Source organism: Bos grunniens, chromosome X (assembly GCF_055505025.1).
Source record: "Bos grunniens cultivar Pamir isolate PY7600 chromosome X, Bosgru_T2T1.0, whole genome shotgun sequence".
NCBI lineage: Eukaryota > Metazoa > Chordata > Mammalia > Artiodactyla > Bovidae > Bos > Bos grunniens.
Window position 1 is genome coordinate 34,767,059 of NC_141194.1, and position 22,896 is coordinate 34,789,954.

Sequence of the window (22,896 nt, forward strand, 5' to 3'; positions counted from 1 at the left end):
TACATTACTGACCCTTTAGAGTTGGGCCCCTACAAGGGTTCTCCTGTCTAATGTCCTTCAAGCCAATAGAAGGAGGGGACATTCAGTTCAGAAGCAATGGAAAGCTGTATTCTTTAATTAAAAGGTGGAGAGGTGTGAGCCTCTGCTCTTGAGCATGCTCTCCCTGACAGGCCAGGCCATAGGCGGGGCTGCTTTAATGGGATCAGCGAGGAAGGGTCAGAGTTCTCACATGGCGGAGTTCTCTAGTGCTGGAGATCTCGCGAGGTGGAAATCTCTTGAGGAGGAGTTCTCGCGAGGTGGAGTTCTTGCAGGATAGCGGTGTTGCTCATGCTCCAGGTCCTAGCGGGGAGCACAGCGTTTCTGCTCACAACCCCAGAACTGAGGGGTCAGATGCAGCCACCTTGCACTAGAGAACTCTGGTCTGAAGAGCCAAGTGCGGGCTGCATGGGCTCTTCACATGGCACTCTATGAGCAAGAGAAAGAAGACAAAACACAGACGGGAAAAAAAAAAGGTTAGACCCCATTGTATTGTCTAGATTGTGTTTCCCAGGAATTGTTAATAAGCTTTGCTGGTGACACATATCTCCTCTGGCCTTTGGGGCTCCTTATTGTCAAGGGGCGCTGAGGGGCGGTGGTTTGCCTTCTTTAACTGCCTTCTGCTGATTCATAGCCCGGGGAGAGGAGCGGAGCTTCTCCCCAGCTTCCTTTAGTTATGTTTGATTTTACTTAGGTCTTAGCCCTGTTTGCGTCTCTGAGCGACCACCCTTGGAAGTTTTATAGCTTCTAACCTTTTGGAGACAAAGGACACTTGACAGCTTAAGATACACGCGCAAATGTCAGCAAGAGAAGGATGGTTATTAAGGGGCCCAGGAAAAAGGCAGAAACCAGCAAGGCTGGGGAGGGCCTCTTTGACCCTTCAGGTGAGGCTAGCTGCCTTCTGTTTGCCAAGTTGCTGTTACCATTGGCTCCTGCACACTTTCTTCAGTCGGGCCACTCACATTGAAGTAAAAGCAACATGGCATATTGGTCAGTGCACAGACCCCTCCCTTGGCAGCTAACATCCTAAAATCTCTACTGCTGGGTGCAGCATATAAGGTTACTTATCATTCGCTGTTTTTTGGGAAAGGAGTTTTATGTAGGAGAGAGTCTCCATGTGTGGTTTGTCCAGATTCCCTGGCTGACCAGTTGACATTGGAGGGCAACAGCCAGTAGATGGGCTTGTGCCCAGGCCATTTTATGCTGACTTTTCCTCCTCTGTGTCTCAGTTATTAAACACTCTGTGGGCAACCTTAACCAGGCAAGAGGTAGAGGTATCTGGTTCTATTTCCAGTTTCTGAAGTTTATGCCTGATGTCAGGGACACTTTGAGAAATGAAATATGACCTCAGGATTGTGTCCCCTTCCAAAGACTCCGAGTCAGCTGTTATGTAGATGTGGAGGCATTCCCTAAGGCTCTAGGAATGCCAAAGGGTTTTCTGTTAGTTGCTGATTTCTTTTATCTATTCCAGTTGACAGATTTCTTTCCTGTTGCCTAGATTCCCTTTAGGATCATGTTTTTAAAATGAGTCCATCTTAAAAAAAAAAAAAAAGAGTCCATCTTTCTTCCACCCTCTTTTTCATTGGTGGTCCCAGTTGAGCTCATTATCTGGGGGCACTTAATTCTAAGGTCTGAAAATGACACAAACTACATTGTTTCTATTCCCTTTGTCTCTTCCTCTGGGACTTTTAAAAAGACCATGGCCTTTTCTTTCCTGTTAGGAGCACATTGAGGAGGCCAGGTGGGGTCATGGATCCGAAAGATTCCCCTAATCAAATTCAGAAACCCTTCTGGATCTTACCTCCACTCTTACTATGACTTGTGTGGTTATACAGATCAGAAGTGGTAAATGGATGTATATACCTGGATGAGTCCTTCTCCATCAGGGAACTGCCTCAAAAGAAGTCCTTTTTCTTGTGGGTTGTTGGGCCCTGGCTGGTAATTAGAAGACCCAGTGACAGGCCAACTTCTCACATCTCCTAGCAAGCATTGTAGGCAGGCTGTATTACATAGGAAAATTAAACATTTTGATACATGAAAAACTTCCAGTTCTGTAGGATGCACCCTAATTGGATGTGCTTAGGTATGATGGACGCTTGGTTCCCCATACCTTAGATGTTCTGTTTTGAATTCGTTACCAGTTACCAAGGGGGCAGCTGGAGTGCTTTGTTGGCACACAAATGCCACGCGATTTGACCCAAGTAAGATTTCGAATTCAGGAAATTTGGAACCAGCAAGCAAACTATTAATGGATTCCTCAGGAGACTGAAATAGACATGAAGTGTGATAGAGTTGGGGGTCCTCTTTGAATTCATGGTGGCCTGTGCTTGAAATAGTCCGTTCTTCCTCAGTCAGAATGTCCCACAGGAGGATAGACATGACTGCTTCCAGGCCAGAGTAGCTTAGCCACGTCCGTTTCAGACCACCTTGGTCTTTTAGGGAGTGGCACAGCTGTCTGAGACAGGGCTCTTCTTTTTCCTCCTTTTGGCCGAAGAGAACGAATTTTCAGACTTCTCACTCAGTGAGAAGGACCACTAAAAGCATGAAGGATTCCCATGGGACACTCACCAGATCACTGGAGCAGCTGGTATTTTGTGCAGATATTTTGAGGATAGCCTATGGAACCTTAGGGGTCAATAAAGAATCACCTTGTCTCACAAGCTAATGGCAGGGGGAGGAGAGGTTGGGCAGTGGATGTTTCCTGTTCTTGCCAGCAGCTTACTGGGCTTCCCAGTAACGGGGTTCCTGGTTTTGGCAGCAGCTCACAGGGCTCCCCAGCCCACTTCAGAGAAACCAGCACTGACCAGAAGAGGTCAAGTCACTGGTCACCTTCCTTGGGAACCTTTCACACTCTGGTGTCCCCAGTGCCTTTTTCCTAAACTCAGATGGAGCATTTTCATTCCATTTTGTCATGTGGTCCTTATTACCTGGTCCTTGTCCTGGTCTCACCTCTTGGCTCACGGGGCTAGCCACTTTCCTTTACCAAACCAAAAGTGACTATGGAGAATGCTACTGTTGACCGCTGGAGGTTGGCAAGGAGAGCAAAAAGCCTTGGTTTGGTTGCCACTGCGTTTTGTACTTGGATTAAGAGGGCAATACTACCGGTGAGACAGTGGGCAAAATGGCCACAATTCCCTTTCGTCCACAGATCCTCACTTTTCCTGGTTGTCTGGCACTGTGGGAAGGCCAGTCAGGGGCAGTGGGCTGGGCAGATACACATGAGTTTCCATCTCTGATCCCCAGTAATGACACGCTATGATTCCCTCAAGGGGTTACAGTCCAGATTACTCTGGGAGCTATGCTGTGTGCACACCACACCTGACTATTGAGTTGTTGAGCAGAGTTGCTCTGAATTCTGCCACCATTTTACCCCACCAGAGTGTAGTTAGAGGTCACAGTCAGTCATCCTCACTCAAACCTCCCAAAGCCTCTGCCATCCTCCTTCTGGAACTGGGGTGAGCCCAGAGCCTAGTGGATAGCTGTAGGCAAAAAGGCCATAGTCCATCATACCTGGGTCACCAAAATTTGTTAACCTTTCAAGTTAGGTTCCAATAAGAATCTTCCTGCCCTGTGTCACTTGTTCCAACAGAAGGAGACCAAGTTTGGTTCAGAAGCAAAAGAAAGCTTTATTCTTTGATTAAATAATGGAGATGTGAGCTCTTGCTCCAAAGTGAATGCTCTCCCGATAAGGGCTGCTCTATAGGGTTCTCACCTGCGGAGGAAAGGCCGAGTCCTTGAGGGTCAGGCATAGCTATTTTCCTCAGGACATTTCAAACTGAAGTGCTGGGTGCTGCATCTCTGCACATGGTACGCCATTGCCGTCTTGAATTGAGGTGTCCTGTGAGGTACTTCTGCACAAAGCATGCCAATTGGGGTATTAGGCACAGAGGTTCTGGACTAGGAGCTCTAATGTGATAGATTAGGATCAAGGCCTCTGCACAGGGCTTCCTGTAGGCAAGTGAAACTAGACTAACTACAAAAGAAGTTAAACTTTATCTTATCACCTAGATTCTATCTTATTTTTCCAGGGACCCAGTGGGCATTACTGGTGACATAGTCTCTCTTCATTCATCCACCCATGGATGTTTCTGTTGTTGCTGGGTGTTGTCTTATTGCTTGCTAGAGATGAGTATTTCTTTCTCTGTGAACACTGGCCCTTCTTCCTTGACACTGGGTCTATGTAATAATTGATATTGATAAGCAACAGGGAAGACAGGCCAGGAGTCCCACAGGTAGTGAATGTGGGTGTGCAGCTTCAATTATGTCTTGTTTTTCCACTTGGAAATTAGAGGGATACATGGATGCTAAGTACCTCAGTAACTCAACAGATGTGAGGGTGAGTGTGGATGATGTGTCTTCTGAATCAGTCCAGATGGTGTCTTCAACTCAGACTTCTTTCCGTGGTTTCTGAGCCCTTGGCACACTAGAGAGTGGGTGTTCTGTCCTGGAGTAGGAAGTTGGCTCAAGGTATAACTGTTTGCAGATTGGATGCTGAACCCATGAAGATGGTGCATGTTCTTAAATTGGGATAATAAGGATGTGTGTAGTGCAATGTAAAAAGCATAATACATTGTCCTGTTGTACACAGTCTCACCTCTAAAATGAAGAGCTTAGGGCCTGAGAATGAGATGTTCATTATGACATTCAGGGTGGTAGTTTCACATAGGAATTTTCAAGTTAGATGAGCAGCTTTGTTGCAGGAGAGGGAAATGTCACATCCTGGGACCCGCAGGAGTCCTTAGGACAGACTGCCAAGTGGCTTTGCACAGGAAAGAATTTAAGAGGGAGCCAAAGAAAGGCAAAAAAGAGTTTACTTGATAAAATAGAGGGATACACATTTCATAGGCAGAATACAGACCTTAGAAGGTGAGAGCAACCCCAGGGCATGGGGGTCATCTCAGAAAATGAAAGGGGCCCTGGGGCATGGGGTCACTGGTTTTTATGGGCTGAATAATTTTATATGCTAATGAGTGGAAGGAATATTCTTGCTATTTCAGGGAAGGGCAAGGATTTCCCAGGAACTGGGTCACTGCCCACTTTTTTTGGCTTTTATGGTTCATCTTGGAATTGTCATGGCATAAGGAGGAGTGATCTTTTAGTATTGTAATGAAGGTATAATGAGATAAAAGTCAATGACTGGACTCCTCTCAAAGCCACCTTCGTTTCAGCTGGTTCCAGGTTTTTATTGCATCCCAATATCTGTGTCCCTTCCTCACTTATCCAGCGTTTGTGTCCTGTCCCTTTCCCTCCTGCCTCATCTGTAGTACTTCGTGTTTCTTCAGTGGAGGCAGAGGTGAGTCTCTACATTTTGAATTAGGGAATTTGAGCTTTAGTACTTTAATTGATTGATAGATTCCTTCACTCAAAAAACACTGATTATATGCCGATTGTGAAACATAGACAATGGGATCAGCATGTGTAGAAAAAGGAAATTAACTACTTTGACAGTTTCACAGGAACTCTGGCAACTTCTGAAAAAAAATGTGTTACTAAAATTCCTACCTTCTTTTTCTTGAGTATTTGGGCATTTTTGTCTGCTCACTTACTTGTACACATCAGTTTAAAAGAGAACAAGGCTACCCCAGCAGGTTTTTTTTTTTTCCTTTCAATTAATTAGCTAGTTATTTTTCTCTGGTGTTCATTAAGAGAGCAGGTATTTTAAACCTCAGACATTCATTTGCAGCATTATTTAGGCTGCTATTTCTATTTTCAGGAAGTTATGATAACCATACTAGACCGAACAGCAGTTCACTACTACTGTTTGATAGTCCATAACCACTTCTAAACCTTAGGGAAGCCACTCTGTCTCATTGTGTCTGTGACACAAAGATGTTGTGCTCATCTGATTTCAAACTGTTCTGTCAATTATAATAGCAATTTCTTGATATTTCTTTTTAATCTGTGTAAGGAGTTTGAAAGTGTTGGTAAGAATGACATTCTGCAGCTTAGACACTACCACCTCATGGTATTGGTTCACAAGGGTAAATTGTGCCAAAGAATCTCTGCAATTTCAAATTAGTGATTTTCTTAAGTGAAATTTAACAACAAATGTAGTAACAAAATAATTCATGTTTGCCATTTTCATTCATTTCTAATTTTCTTCCTTTAAAGAATCTTACCTTACATTTATGTCTTCATAAAGATTATTGTCTCTATAATATATCTATATTCTTTAGGTCTAAACATTATTTCTAGTAAAAGGCTAAATAAATTATTAATCTAGTCAAATACACTTTCATTTGATTTTTATATCATAATTAAAATTTCTGTTTAAACATTAACTAGCATAAACTCTTGTGCTTGTGAAACTTATCTTGAAGTCAAAAGTCACTGCAATGTAATTACAGCTCTAAGGCTATTAGCATCCTCAGACCTTGAATGTGATTGCAGTTAGGGTATTAGTAAATAGTGCTAAAGAAATTTTCTTATAAGCTTTATATGTCTTCTTCTGACAAAAACAGAAAACTAAAATCAAGTACAAGAGAACACATTTTAATATTTCTTAGCAGAAAATGGGGAGGGAGATGCTTTTCTTCTCTAATCTGAGCCCTTTACTTTTTGAGACAAGAATTTTTTTTTTTTTTCCAATTTATAACTGAATCCTTTTCAGGCATTGCTCACACCCTCTTGCAGTGTACACATTTTTTATTTTTCTCAAGGACATGACAGTTACAACTTAATGTTCACCAGAACATACTTCCAAAGGCCAGTATGAACAAGTCTTCAACATGAGAATAAAATTATGTTATCCTAATAAAAATATGAATAAGAATACACAGAACAGCCTGAAGTAATGAACATGAATCAGATCAAAATGGTAAAATATTTATAATGCAAAATAAGATTATATTTTCCCATAATATGCTGAGGAAAAAAATATGGTTGAAGATATTATAAAAACTAGTAGTGGGAAAGTGTTAGATAAATATAAGCAATTTAAAACCGTGTGCTAGAAAATATTTCTTAAGTCCCAATATGGAACAAATTTGGGAAAAAATGAGTTCAATGTACAAGATATTGTCCCATCATGGATGACACTTGGAAGCATTGACATAGTTATTTAGAAATGTTACCAGTACACCAGACTCAGAAATTTCATTTTCAATTTCTTCTGCAAGTTGACAAATGTATACTACCCTTTTAGTAGTTCCAACGTATACAAAAACCTTTAGAAATTAGGTGGCCCTGGTCAGGATACATCCCTTTTTAAAATCCTCATTTGAAAAACAATTTCTTCTAGTGTGTGAATGTCTAAAGAAAAGCTGAATACACTCATATTACTAGATTCCCCTTTAAGTGTCAGTCCTTTCAAACATGAAATAGATCTCAACAAGCCCGGAGGGATTGGACCTTCAAAAGTACTAAACTGTCATTTCCTATGTCACCAGACTCTTTTAATTTTATGAATAACAATGGACCATGATTCATTGTTAGTGGTTATTGAATTTAAGTGTAAATGTTTCTTTTACTCTTATAAATCCTGTGTGTAGAAGAAGCATATTTGCTAAGTCATTCAACTTGAATAAAACTGTTCTGTATTAATAATTGTTGTTACTTTGGGCATATGAAGGAAATATCTAAAACACAACTTACATGCTTAAGTAACATGTATTTTGTTCCCAAAGGTACCCATGCCTGTCCCATCACACTGTTGTGTAGAGTACAGTTAAAAAATGTCACCTTCTTTGGCAGATGTATTGGGTAGGCCAAAAAGTTTATTCGGGTTTTCCTTAACATCTTACAAAAAATCCAAACAAACTTTTTGGCCAACCCAATATTAGTAACAGTTCACACATGTAGGCAGAAAGCATGAGCATTGGGATTGGATTCAGGTCACAAATGTCAGTGCCCCACTTTTATAAAAGAAAAATATAAATTTAGAGGGTATACAAATTAGTTAAATGTATAAAAATGAGTTAAAACATGGCACTGAAACTTGTATAATATCATATATGAAACGAATCGCCAGTCCAGGTTTGATGCATGATACTGGATGCTCGGGGCTGGTGCACTGAGATGACCCAGAGGGATGGGATGGGGAGGGAAGTGGGAGGGGGGTTCAGGATGGGGAACACGTGTATACCCGTGGTGGATTCATGTTGATGTATGGCAAAACCAATACAATACTGTAAAGTAATTAGCCTCCAATTAAAATAAATAAATTTATATTTAAAAAATAGTATACCAAATACTGCACTATTTTTCAGTCAGTTATGGTCAATAGTGCTGGCCTATAGAAACAGCAAACTGCAAATTGAAGTAAATCAGAAGATGTTGCACTATGTATTGAAATATTAGAATCGCTAAAAGATAAATTATTTGTATTCTAAGGAGAACACTGATCTGACAGCCTCAAGGATTCTATAATAGCTAGTCAGAAGGCAGAAGAATACTATTATAGACTCCAGAAACAGCTAAAGTGACAAAGACACTATCCTTGCCTTATAGAATCATATAATGCAATAAAATACAAATGGCAAGTAGATAAACTGTTGTGCAGTGAAGAAAGGATGGCAAGAGATTTTCAAGGAAAAGCCCATCTGAGGAGGCTGTGTTTGAGATGTGCCTTGAAGAATGCTTGGATATTGAATAGGTTAAGTTTGGAGCAAGGAAAATTGTGAATTCTAACAGAAAGGAAAGGCTGTTATATAATATAATACATAGAATATATAATATAATACATAAAAATGTAAAGATTGTGTAAGCTGTATAAAGCACTTTAAGACAGGGAAATAGGTAAGCATGATGTTTGTTTAGGAAAGAAAAAGAGTATAATTTGAATCATGCATAAGATAAGAGGGGACAAGTCATGGGTGAAAAAACAAAATGTCAGCAGTTCAGTCGCTCAGTCGTGTCTGACTCTTTGTGACCCCATGAACCGCAGCACGCCAGGCCTCCCTGTCCATCACCAACTCCTGGAGTTCACCCAAACCCATGTCCATCGAGTTGGTGATGCCATCCAACCATCTTATCCTCTGTCGTCCCCTTCTCCTCCTGCCCTCAATCTTTCCCAGCATCAGGGTCTTTTCCATTGAGTCAGTTCTTCGCATCAGGTGGCCAAAGTATTGGAGTTTTAGCTTCAGCATCAGTCTCTCCAATGAACACCCAGGACTGATCGCCTTTAGGATGGACTGGTTGGATCTCCTTGCAGTCCGAGGGACTCTTAAGAGTCTTCTCTAACACCACAGTTCAAAAACTCCAATTCTTCGGCGCTCAGCTTTCTTTATAGTCCAACTCTCACATCCAAATATGACCACTGGAAAAACCATAGCCTTGACTAGACAGACCTTTGTTGGCAAGGTAATGTCTTTGCTTTTTAATATGCTGTTTAGATTGGTCATAACTTTCCTTCCAAGGAGTAAGCATCTTTTAATTTCATGGAAAAAGTGTACACAAAAGTGTAGCAGGACCTTATTATGGAGGGCTGGATGGCAGAGGAAAGGACCTGATGTGTGAACAAGAATAACAACATGAGTAACAGTTCAGGCAGATCAAACGGAAGCCATTGGGGAAAGAAAGTACTTTCCCAGAAAAGACACACTGTAACAAGGTAGACATGATAATTATGTTAAAAACAAATTTGAGTAGGAATAAATTTGAGAAAAAAATCCAAAAGTGTATAGGAATAACAAACAGTAGGACCACACATAAATATAGCCACATGTAAGTTGGAGCCAAAAATATAATGAGGGTCAGGAAAAGGAAAGGTTCTTTCTGTCAGTCTATGTAGTGACTAAAATCTCCTGGAAAAGGGTAGAGGGACTGGGGGAGGCTTATTCATAGCAAAAAAAAAAAAAAAAAATTTTATTGAGGTTGCTGTGAAGTAAGGATTAAGACACACATAGACACTGAATGAACCATCATCTCTCTGCACTTCCACGAAATGAAGATTTTCTATAAATTAAAAGCACACATATAGTCAAAGCTATGGTTTTTCCAGTAGTCATGTATGGATGTGAGAGTTGGACCATAAAGAAGGCTGAGTGCCAAGAATTGATGCTTTTGAACTGTGGTGTTGGAGAAGACTCTTAAGAGTCCCTTGGACTGCAAGGAGATCACACCAGTCAGTTGTAAAGGAAATCTCCAATACTTTGGCCACCTGATGCAAAGAGCTCACTCACTGGAAAAGACCTGATGCTGAGAAAGATTGAAGGCAGAAGAAGCGGGCAACAGAGGATAAGATGGTTGGATAGCATCACTGACTCAATGGACATGAATTTGAGCAAACTCCAGGAGATAGTGAAGGACAAGGAAGCCAGGCATGCTGCCGTTCATGGAGTCACAAAGAGTCAGACATGACTTAGTAACTGAACAAAAACAGACATTCAAATTAGCAACTGAAAATGATCTGGGTCTGGCCTGGGAATGCAAATAGTAAAATGTTAGAGGAGACCTAAAGGGTCCTGTGGAAGGAATGCACTTGATGATGATGTTTGGTAGTAGTTATTGGAGAATAACACTATTTCCTCTGATAATCCAGTATTTCACACATCCTTATAAGCTCCTCTCCTTGTAAAGAAGACAAGGGCTTATTCTTTCCTTTTATTTATTTTTTGGAGGGGGCAGTGGTCAATAAGCAGTAAGGTTTACCAAGGCATTTTTAAGTGCCTGGAGAAGGTATTGTTGGTAAAAAATAATGAATAAGGTAGCTCACCTGCTTCAGCAGAGTAGAAAGCTGCTTATGATTATAGTTTAAGGAAAACTAAGAAATATACCAGGACCCCACAGTTTCTCATTAGTATTTTGTGATTCCATAGTTTTCATTAGAGACACTGTTAGGCATAGAGACACTGTTAGACATAGATAGGTAAAAGATTTCAGAGATGAACAGAATAAAAGAATTTGATTCTTTAGGCTACACTTTTGTAGCCTAAGAATGTTAATTTCAAAATTAAAATCTATGTCACTGCTTAGCCCTTTGTGATGGACCAGCCTATAGGTCTGATCTAAAGAATGCTGTTTGGGATGATAGGAAATGTGTTTATTGGGGAAATGGGAAAACTAGTAGCAAAACACTCTGGGCTCAAGCCTGGGGCTAATAAAATTCTTTTGAAACCTGTCTTAGTATACATGACTTAAAATAGATAACAATATAAAAATTATTTCAAAAACCAATCTTTAAAAATATATGAATATATGCAGTTATTTGGTAAATGAAAAAAGTTTATCTCAAAGAGAAAATATACTTGATAATTAAGACAATAAAGTGAGTAACCTTGTTAAACTCTTTAAGTGAAAGAACGTTCATAAATTTTCTTTTTTCAGTGACAAAAGCAAAAAAATTGACATTTTTGTCACTCCCACATTTAAAAAATGTTAGATCAAGTTTCTCCTAAACATTATTCACATGTGAAATATCTTTCAGAACATAAAATTCCCAGTCTCTCTTTATCCAGAAAGAATGTAGTTGTTTAGATCTTTATTTTTTTTCTCCTAAAGATAGTGTTTTGCTATTGGCCTCATGAAAGACAGAATTACAACAACACATGATGGGGGAGGGGGGAACCTCATAATAGAAAAGATCCTGGAGTAAAAAATCTGATAAACTAGATGTAAGTTCTATTACTACACAGTACCATGACCTTGAATTGGATGGTATTGAATTGGATTTCCTAGGCTTCAGTTTAATCATCGATAACTAGAAGAGAAGGATGATCATGAGCTTCATGGTGGATTTAATAAGCTGTGATTTCATAATGATGTCACCAGCTTTCACACTCTATTTGAACTGTAACTAGCAGTACCCATTGATATGCTGTAATTCTAGAGAGGACTCTGTTGATTGCCTTAATGGCCATTCCTCCTTTCTGCTTCACTAATCCCACTTCTTGTGCGTGTATCTGGACAATGAGAGAGGCAAGGGAAACTCTGCTGCATGGCTACTGGGGAAGGAGATTTCCTTTATGAATGTCTCTTACTAAAGAGTAACTTCTGTTTGGTTTTCAGAGCCTGTCCCATTTCTGCTTTTTTTAAAAAAAATAATCAACTTAAAATAATCCTTGCACCAAAGAGGCATATTTTGGGATAAATTCTGCTCCCCACACAATGATCAAGCAATTGGGCAGATACTCTTGAGGACTATTCTATCTCTGCCTATATTTACCAAATGAGGGTCTGGGAAACACAATATTCTATCTCTTAGTAACAGAAGCAAGTTGCCACTTCATTAGCTTTCTTTGTAGTTCAAGGTATTTGAAGGTTAATACTTAGGCCATTTACATTAAATGCAAAATGCAAGAATAAATTAAAGCAAAAAAAAAAAAAGAATAAATTAAAGCATCCATAGCACAGTTTGAGAAGAATGGGTGTTAATTCTTCTCTAAGAGTTGGGTAGAATTCACCTGTGAAGCCATCTGGGCCTGCACTTTTTTTGTTGGGTTTTTTTAAATTACTGATTACTTTTCATTACTGGTAATAGGTCTGTTTATATTTTCTGTTTCTTTCTGGTTCAGTCTTGGGAGACTGTGCATTTCTAGGAGTTGGTCTGTTTTTTCTGAAAGTCAAAAAAAAAGTGAAATTTACATCTTTTCCAATAATCACCTCTTAGTTTCATTGATCTTTTTTTGTTGTTCTAACTTTTTAATTTTTCTAATTTATTTTATCTAAGTATAATTGATTTACAATGTGTTAATTTCTGCTATATGGCAAAGTGATTCAGTTATGTATATATACACACATTTTTTATGTGGCTTTTATTATGGCTTACCACAGAATATTGAATATAGTCCCTTGTGCTATACAGTAGGATCTTATAATTTATCCATTGTATATATAATAGTTTTCCTCTGCTAATCCCAAACTCCCAGTTCTTCCCACCCCCCACCACCCTTGGTCTATTCTATTGTGTCTGTAAGACCTTCTGTTTCAGAGAAAAGTTGATTTGTGTCCTATTTTAGATTCTACAATAAGTGATATCATATGGTATATCTTTCTCTTTCTGACTTACTCCATTTAGTGTGATAATCTCTAGGTCCATCCATATTGCTGCAAATGGCATTCCATTTTTTATGGCTAAGTAGTATTCCATTGTATATATGTACCATATCTTTTTTTATCCATTCATCTGTCAATGGACATTTAGGTTGTTTCTATGTCTTGACGATTGTGAATAGTGCTGCTGTAAACATAGGGATGTGAGCATCCTTTTGAATTTTATACACACACACACATACATACATACACATACATCCACACCCAGGAGTGGGATTCCTGGATCATATGGAAACTCTGTTTTTAGTTTTCTAAGAAACATCCATACTGTTTTCCATAGTGGCTGCACCAATTCATATTCCCACCAACAGTGTAGGAGGGTTCCATTTTCTCTACACCCTCTCCAGCATTTATCATTTGTAGACATTTTAATGATGGACATTCTGACTAGTGTGAGGTGGTACCTTATTGTAGTTTTGATTTGCATTTCTCTAATAATTAGTGATGATGAGCATCTTTACATGAACCTGTTGGGCATTTATATGTCCTCTTTGGAGAATTGTCTATTTAGATCTTCTGCCCATTTTTCAGTTGGATTGTTTGGGTTTTTTGTTATTCAGTTGTATGAGTTGAAAACTTGGCTATAAATCATGAAGCTAATTTTCATTTGTGGTTTATATGATTATTCTTATTGCTTTGAAGTCATATATAGTGTATTAATGATTTTTTTTTTTTGGCCTGAGGAGCTAAAAATTCAAAGATAGCATATAGTATACCTGTGGTGGATTCATTTTGATAATTGGCAAAACTAATACAATTATGTAAAGTTTAAAAATAAAATAAAATTTAAAAAAAAAGAATAAGACACAAGTAAACAACAACAACAACAAAAAAAAAACAAAGATAGCATATAGTGGTTTAACCATTCTTATGAGAACCAAATCCTATCCTTTTTGTAAACAGTTTTTCCAAGCACTTTTGCATCACTTCACTGTCATGATGGCCTCATTATGAATCCTAGTTTATCTGAAAACAAATATTCTTTGAGTGTCTACTATATATCAGGCACTCTTTGAGGCTCTAGAATTATAGTAACAATCTCTGTCATCAGGTTGCCAATAGACTAATAAGGAAGGCAGATAAGCAAAGAGTTATACTGCTGCTGCTGCTAAGTCGCTTCAGTCGTGTCCAACTCTGTGTGACCCCATAGACAGCAGCCCATCACCTCCCCTGTCCCTGGGATTCTCCAGGCAAGAACACTGGAGTGGGTTGCCATTTCCTTCTCCAATGCATGAAAGTGAAAAGTGAAAGTGAAGTTGCTTAGTCATGTCCGACTCTTAGCGACCCTATGGACTGCAGCCTACCAGGCTCCTCTGTCCATGGGATTTTCCAGGCAAGAGTACTGGAGTGGGGTGCCATCGCCTTCTCCGGAAGAGTTATACTAGTTGTGTGTAAATTCTAAATGACTGACTACATGCAAAGTCCTGTGGGAGCAGAGTGGCAGCATGCCTGAGCTTTGATTTTATCCATGTTATTTATAGGTATGTAACAGATTAATAGAGATTTAGCAATACCCTTTATTATCTTACAGTTTCCTTCTTGGATTAAGAGTCATCTGCTTACAGTCTCACACATTTTCAGTCAAAGCATCAGCCAAATTTACCTAATATATAGAGGATCATTTAAACCTGAAAAATAATATAGAATATTAAATATGTAAAATAAAGTTTAATTTTACACATACAGTTGCACATATATTGTATAGTATTAGGAAATGGCAACCCACTCCAGTCTTCTTGCCTAGAGAATCCAGTGGATGGAAGAGCCTGGTGGGCTGCTATCCATAGGGTCACACGGAGTCGGACACGACTGAAGCCACTTAGCAACAGCAGCAGTATTAGTAAATCTTGTTTATCTTGTCCTTAGTAACATTTGACTTAACTGAATTTTCCTGTATAGAACTTTGTGAAAAAAATAAACTGCAGTGTGAAAGTGAAAGTTGCTCAGTCGTGTCCAACTCTTTGTGACCCCATGGACTATACAGTGCATGGAATTCTCCAGGCCAGAATACTGGAATGGGTAGCCTTTCCCTTCTCCAGGGGATCTTCCCAACCCAGAGATCAAACCCAGATGCATCGCAGATGGATTCTTTAACAACTGAGCCACAAGGGAAGTCCAGCCATATAGATCCATCCCATAATTGTGGGAGTTTCCCTTTTAATGGATGAGAATTTAGTATTTTTTATTGAAACTTAGCTTGTCACTCTGACTGAGTTTGAATGACCCTAAGAGAAAATTTATGGCTAGCATAAGAGCAGCTATTATTAATTGGCCAGGTGAGAGGATCCCATTTATTAATATCTGAATAGATGGAATAAGACTGAACTCTCATCTAAAATAAATTGCCTATGGGGTATCCAATCAGAGCCCTGGAGAACAGAAATCCACCAAGGTAACCCAAAACTACTAGACACAGGTAATTGGCCACAACCCAACAATTGGATTGAGTTTTAAACTAGCATAGAGTTGTGTCTATGATAGAAAATATTTGCTTGATAGGCATAGGTCCAAGGAATCAAGAAAACATTATAAATGATCATATGAGTCAGATCAGCATCTTGGGCAAGCTGTCTACTTCTGGTGTCATCGTCTTGTCCTAGTGTAGTAGTTTCCTCTGTTTGAGCATTGTTTTAAGGTGAGTTTGAGGTCGGCAGGCCTCTTTATAGACCAGTCCAGCTTAGGGGACTTTGGAAGTGGGAGTTAATCCAAGAGTCAATATCCCTTCAATTTCACTGGGCGTGAGCTAGTTAAGAGTACCTGGTAGAAAGGTCCTTCCATCCAGGTTGGAGACAGTTTCTTAAATTATGTGTTTTTCCAGTCTTGGTTGCAGGTCATGCGTGAGACAACTGATCTTTATCCAAACTGCAGTGTGATCAGTGGTTTAATCAGATGGTTCTGAATCCTCTTGTGTTAATTCATAATATAGCCTTAGAAAAATACTAATGTTAATTTATAGTAGCATAGTAATGAAGTCAGTTTTATTCTTTGAACTAGACATTGGAATATTAATATTTTACTCCTTAATTTTGCATCAGTCAAAATACAATTACACTTATTTTGACATCTAAATGTATTTAAATATATCTTGATCACATATACTTTGTTTTGGTAGAAAAATTAGGAAAAAGTGAGAATTATAAAATTATATTAATGTCAAGAAATACTGCTGTCAATCTAATGGATTATATTGAATTATAAATACTTATGTAGGAAATATCCACCCTTATGGCAGAAAGTGAAGAGGAACTAAAAAGCCTCTTGATGAAAGTGAAAGTGGAGAGTGAAAAAGTTGGCTTAAAGCTCAACATTCAGAAAACGAAGATCATGGCATCCGGTCCCATCACTTCATGGGAAATAGATGGGGAAACAGTGGAAACAGTGTCTGACTTTATTTTTTTGGGCTCCAAAATCACTGCAGATGGTGACTGCAGCCATGAAATTAAAAGACGCTTACTCCTTGGAAGGAAAGTTATGACCAACCTAGATAGCATATTCAAAAGCAGAGACATTACTTTGCCAACAAAGGTCCGTCTAGTCAAGGCTATGGTTTTTCCTGTGGTCATGTATGGATGTGAGAGTTGGACTGTGAAGAAGGCTGAGTGCCGAAGAATTGATGCTTTTGAGCTGTGGTGCTCGAGAAGACTCTTGAGAGTCCCTTGGACTGCAAGGAGATCCAACCGGTCCATTCTGAAGGAGATCAGCCCTGGGAGGACTGATGCTGAAGCTGAAACTCCAGTACTTTGGCCACCTCATGCAAAGAGTTGACTCATTGGAAAAGACGCTGATGCTGGGAGGGATTGGGGGCAGGAGGAGAAGGGGATGACAGAGGATGAGATGGCTGGATGGCATCACTGACTTGATGGATGTGAGTCTGAGTGAACTCCGGGAGTTGGTGATGGACAGGGAGGCCTGGCGTGCTGCGATTCATGGGGTCACAAAGAGTCGGACACGACTGAGTGACTGAACTGAACTGAACTGATGTAGGAAATATATGTACTAATTTATGTACTGAATTATATTGGTAAGCATATTTTAAAAAGCAATAATGCACTTAAATATATAATCAAATCAATGTCTAAGCCTGCTTAGTCAGTTCTTATTCTAATTAAATGTGCAGTAACTTCTTTGCTCATAAGAACTACATATTGAAACCTGTAAAGTAATTAGGCTTCTATTTGATGGTTTTACATATGTACAACAGAAACATTTCTACTTAACAAGGAAAGGTCATTGGGTTCATTTTAGCTCTTTGAACCTTCAAGTAATAATCAAATAATTTATTTAAAAGCTCTTTGAAAATAGAAATGGTTCTACAAAACTCTGACTGAGATTCATAGAAACTCTAAAATTAGGGGAAAACATACAAAAGCCCTGAAAATCCATGCTCTCAAATGCTAGAAATTCAAAGAAAATTCCGCTCATGCTTTAATCCCAGGGACAGATTGAATGAAGGGACCTGGAGCAGAACCATGACCCAGTCCCTGAGAAACTGTATTCTCTGGGAGGAGGGATTGACACATGCCCCCCACACAAAGCATAAAAACACTGCACAGCACAAAGCCATGTATTGACAAAACCCTGGTACTCTGTCCTCACTTGTGGTGCCGGTGTGAACATCTGTGTAGTCCTGAGTTCCAAAGTAGGAAATCAGCCAGCCGTGCTGGGCTTATCTCTAAGGGAAAGGTATCTATCTTCAAGTATGGGCATCAGTTATTATCTCTAATAATAATCCCCTGCAGGAGAGGCAAGGGATTCTTGGGCTTCGTCTAGGTTAAGAGAGGGTTCCTGTTTGAGCCGTTTGCTGTGGCCTAACCAGCTCTTTCCCACCAATCTTTGGGCCTGTTTGAGGTAAAACTAGATTCCTCTTTCCCCCATAGATTTCTCTTCCAAATCTTTTCTGTCTACATATGTTGATCAGGAACAATTCCATTATGTTCTTTGCTTCTGTGAATTTGACTCTTTTAAATACTTCATATTAGTGGAACTATATAAGATTTGTCTTTTTGTGACTGGCTTCTTTCACTTATCATAATGTCCTCAAGGTTTATCCATGTTGTCTTATATCCCAGCATTTCCTTACTTTTTAAGGTTTAATATTTACTTTTATGGTTTTGTTCTTATTTAAGGAACAATATTCCATTGTGTGAATATACACCATGTTAATTATCCATTTATCCATCAGTGGACATTAGGCTTGTTTTCACTTCTTGGCTATCGTGAATATTCCAGTAAACATCAGAGTATAGATACCTCTGAGATCTTGGTTTCAGTTCTTTTAGATATATCCCACCTAGAAGTGGGATTGTAGAATCAGTGGAAGTTCTGTTTTCAGTTTTTTTTTGAGAAACCTCCAAACTGCTTTTCATAATGCTGCTTCTGCTGCTAAGTTGCTTCTGTTGTGTCCAACTCTGTGAGACCCTATGGACAGCAGCCCAGCAGGCTCCCCTGTCCATGGGATTCTCCAGGCAAGAACACTGGAGTAGGTTGCCATTTCCTTCTCCTGCTTTCCATAATGGCTATACCTTGAATACCTTATACTTGATGAAAGAACAGTAGTTCATATTTTCCCAAAATACTAGTTTTATAGACCCATGTACTCTTGAAGGAAACTATAGAATATGGGGAAAGACTGTTGCAATTTTTTAATTTCCCCATTTCAAATTGAATTCTCAGTAAGTTTAATTTATTATTTTTGTGTTCACTACTCCCAACACAATTTAATAAATTAAATTGGGAAAATAAGTGAAAGAGAAAGAGCATGAACCCTACACTGAAGGTTCTCACAATCAAGTGAAGAAAGCAAGCTTGTCTAGTGATTCCCCATGGGGTAGATGCCCCTTCCACATGGATGAGAAAAGCTTGCTGAGCATGTATCACATTCACAAGAATAAGAAAAATGCCTCTCTTGTTTCAGTGGATGGAGCCTTGTGCTGGGACAACTTTGCCATCCACAAGATGCCCCTTGTAAGGTATGATCTTTGCTAGTGTACATGGTATCCCAGAACATGGTTACTAATCTCTGTAATACAGTCAGCCAGACTGACAGTTTCTGGAATAGAGATAAAAATTCATTTATATATAATGGTAGAAATAGGGATAATTGATGAATAAAGGAATTTGATCAAGGAAGATGAATAGAAATTTGCCAATAAAATAATGTGATGGTAAGGGACAGATGTGCTTGGAAGAAGACTGTAAAAAGAGCAGCTAAGGGTGAAAGTGGGCACCCTGTCTTGTTCCTGACTTTAGAGGAAATGCTTTCAATTTTTCACCATTGAGGATAATGTTTGCTGTGGGTTTGTCATATATAGCTTTTATTATGTTGAGGTATGTTCCTTCTATTCCTGCTTTCTGGAGAGTTTTTATCATAAATGGATGTTGAATTTTGTCAAAGGCTTTCTCTGCATCTATTGAGATAATCATATGGTTTTTATTTTTCAATTTGTTAATGTGGTGTATTACATTGATTGATTTGTGGATATTGAAGAATCCTTGCATCCCTGGGATAAAGCCCACTTGGTGATGGTGTATGATCTTTTTAATGTGTTGTTGGATTCTGATTGCTAGAATTTTGTTAAGGATTTTTGCATCTATGTTCATCAGTGATATTGGCCTGTAGTTTTCTTTTTTTGTGGGATCTTTGTCAGGTTTTGGTATTAGGGTGATGGTGGCCTCATAGAATGAGTTTGGAAGTTTACCTTCCTCTGCAATTTTCTGGAAGAGTTTGAGCAGGATAGGTGTTAGCTCTTCTCTAAATTTTTGGTAGAATTCAGCTGTGAAGCCGTCTAGACCTGGGCTTTTGTTTGCTGGAAGATTTTTGATTACAGTTTCAATTTCCGTGCTTGTGATGGGTCTGTTAAGATTTTCTATTTCTTCCTGGTCGAGTTTTGGAAAGTTGTACTTTTCTAAGAATTTGTCCATTTCTTCCACGTTGTCCATTTTATTGGCATATAATTGTTGATAGTAGTCTCTTATGATCCTTTGTATTTCTGTGTTGTCTGTTGTGATCTCTCCATTTCATTTCTAATTTTATTGATTTGATTTTTCTCCCTTTGTTTCTTGATGAGTCTGGCTAATGGTTTGTCAATTTTATTTATCCTTTCAAAGAACCAGCTTTTGGCTTTGTTGATTTTTGCTATGGTCTCTTTTGTTTCTTTCGCATTTATTTCTGCTCTAATTTTTAAGATTTCTTTCCTTCTACTAACCCTGGGGTTCTTTATTTCTTCCTTTTCTAGTTGCTTTAGGTGTAGAGTTAGGTTATTTATTTGACTTTTTTCTTGTTTCTTGATGTATGCCTGTATTGCTATGAACTTTCCCCTTAGGACTGCTATGATCCAGCAATCCCACTGCTGGGCATACACACTGAGGAAACCAGAAGGGAAAGAGACATGTGTACCCCAATGTTCATCATGGCACTGTTTATAATAGCCAGGACATGGAAGCAACCTAGATGTCCATCAGCAGATGAATGGATAAGAAAGCCATGGTACATATACACAATGGAGTATTACTCAGCCATTAAAAAGAATACATTTGAATCAGCTCTAATGAGGTGGATGAAACTGGAGCCTATTATACAGAGTGAAGTAAGCCAGAAAGAAAAACACCAATACAGTATACTAACGCATATATATGGAATTTAGAAAGATGGTAACAATAACCCTGTGTACGAGACAGCAAAAGAGACATTGATGTATAGAACAGTCTTATGGACTCTGTTGGAGAGGGAGAGGGTGGGAACATTTGGGAGAATGGCATTGAAACATGTATAATATCATGTATGAAACGAGTTGCCAGTCCAGGTTCGATGCACGATATTGGATGCTTGGGGCTGGTGCACTGGGACGACCCAGAGGGATGGTACGGGGAGGGAGGAGAGAGGAGGGTTCAGGATGGGGAACACATATATACCTGTGGCGGATTCATTTTGATACTTGGCAAAACTAATACAATATTGTAAAGTTTAAAAATAAAATAAAATTTAAAAAAATAAAATTAAATTAAAAAATTTAAAAAAAGGCATTTCATGGGGAAAAAAAAAAAAAAAAAAGAGCATCTAAGCCTGAAATCTCATGGACAGTTGAGTGGATAATTCTGAGAGCCATCTGTAAGCAGTGTCAATAAATTGGTTGCATAGATAAGAAAAAATGAAATTGAGGAGAACTGTAAATTATAAGGCAAATAACAAGTTCTGTTTTACTGAAAGTAGGAACTCAGTGAAAGATATTGATCACAGGGAAATTCTGATTTCATCTGTGTTTTAGAAAGGGTCTCTGGAGCCAGTGGTGAAAGTACATTAAAAGTTTGGAGACAGAAATCACAATCAGGCATACTGGCTAAGAAGCTCTGGCAATCTATCTCTGTTGCCCTTTGGTTTTCCTTCTGTGATTCTGGCAAGGGCCATAATTTGATTACTAGCAGCAGAAACAAGGATGTGAGAAGCATAGTGAAAAAGAAGTGACTGTAGGAATAGGAAGGACAGAGAAACAGGAACAACTGTAAAGATGATTCTGGATATAAAGATGAATTCTAATGATGATTTGGTTGATATTCACACTTAAAGGAAAGAAAATTTTAATTTACTTGCAGAGCAAATTGTTGGCATTTTAAAAGTAGAAAAAAAATTTTTTTCCCCAAGAAATGTGGCAATAGTGAGGAGCAGAAGTACTAATTTTATCTCCACAGTGACTTCTGGAGTCTAAGCACAGTTTCCTGGTATTTGTTGAGATAATGTCATATAGCACACTACATTTTTATTAAGAAATCCATCTGTATGTTTTTCCATTTAAGTATATATTACCTTCACAAAATGTCTGTGGAATGATCTCTGAGACATGCAGTTAAGATTGTGTTATGTTCAAATGGCTGAATTTCTCACTGCACTCTTAGAAATTTTTTTACCCTCACTGAGTTTTCTGACACATTCCTCTGAGTTAATTATTATTAATTATTCAATTTAAATTATTCTTTTCAAAATAACAGCAATTATTCTGCCCTGGTCATGTTATTGTATAATTTTTTAAAGTCAAATAGTCATCTTGAATGAGTAATGGCTTCTTTCTAGGGTATGCAGTTTACCATTTTATAATTTCAGTTTAGCACTCTCATTTGCCTATCTAGCCTTCAAACTCATATAATTTGCCTACATAATTCAAACAAATTACAAAACCTGGCATGATCTAGGCTCAAGGTAAAAGAATAAGTAGAATTTCAGATCTGTAAGACAATATGGGTATCTGTCTAGGACAGTATCTTTTTATAGGATTGAAGTTATTTGTATCTAGAGGACATCCATGACATGTCCAAGGTTACCCAGATAATTAGTTATAGACCTGGGATTAGACCTTTCCTGCCCATTCTGTTTTGTGTCCTTCCTTTCTGGGTCATTAATAGTTGGTTGTCTTGCAAAATTACATGCAGCTGTGCTATCTGAGAATTTCCTAGATACATAGAATGAACAAAATATTTCCTGAGTGTTTCTTAGTTTTTCCCAGGATAATATAATTAAAATAACCATGTACAGTAAGAATATGAAATTAAGAGCAGGAAGGAACTTTCACAGGTGACTCTAAAAATAGCTCACATGACAAGTGTCTGTTATATTTTAGAGAATTTCATTGCTCTGGCCATGACCTCTAGACTTAGAATTTAAGAAACTTTTTTCCTCAGCATTATTGAGATATAATTGACATATAACATTGAGTTCATTTAAGGTGTATGGTGTGGTGATTTGATACATTTAAATATTTCAAAATGATTATTACAGTAAGATTAGTTTACACATCTGTCACCTCACATAGTTATAATTGTGTGTGTGTGTTGAAAACTTTTAAGATATTGAACTATAGTTGATTTACAATATTGTGTTAG

General features: G+C 38.5%; 1 protein-coding gene across 4 annotated transcripts in view; it reads left to right on the top strand.

Moving 5' to 3' along the window:
* Window positions 1-302: 302 nt before the first annotated feature.
* Window positions 303-22,896, top strand: part of LOC147340112 (melanoma-associated antigen B16-like) — a 117,747-nt gene continuing 95,153 nt past the window's right edge. The window contains exons 1-2 of one of the 4 annotated variants that reach the window (XM_086387626.1): window positions 318-512; window positions 18,941-18,995. The gene's annotated coding sequence lies outside the window, so the exon portion shown is untranslated. Of the gene's footprint in view, window positions 513-18,940; window positions 18,996-22,896 lie in introns of all 4 variants that reach the window. The other 3 variants (XM_086387629.1, XM_086387627.1, XM_086387624.1) reach the window with 3 other exon arrangements.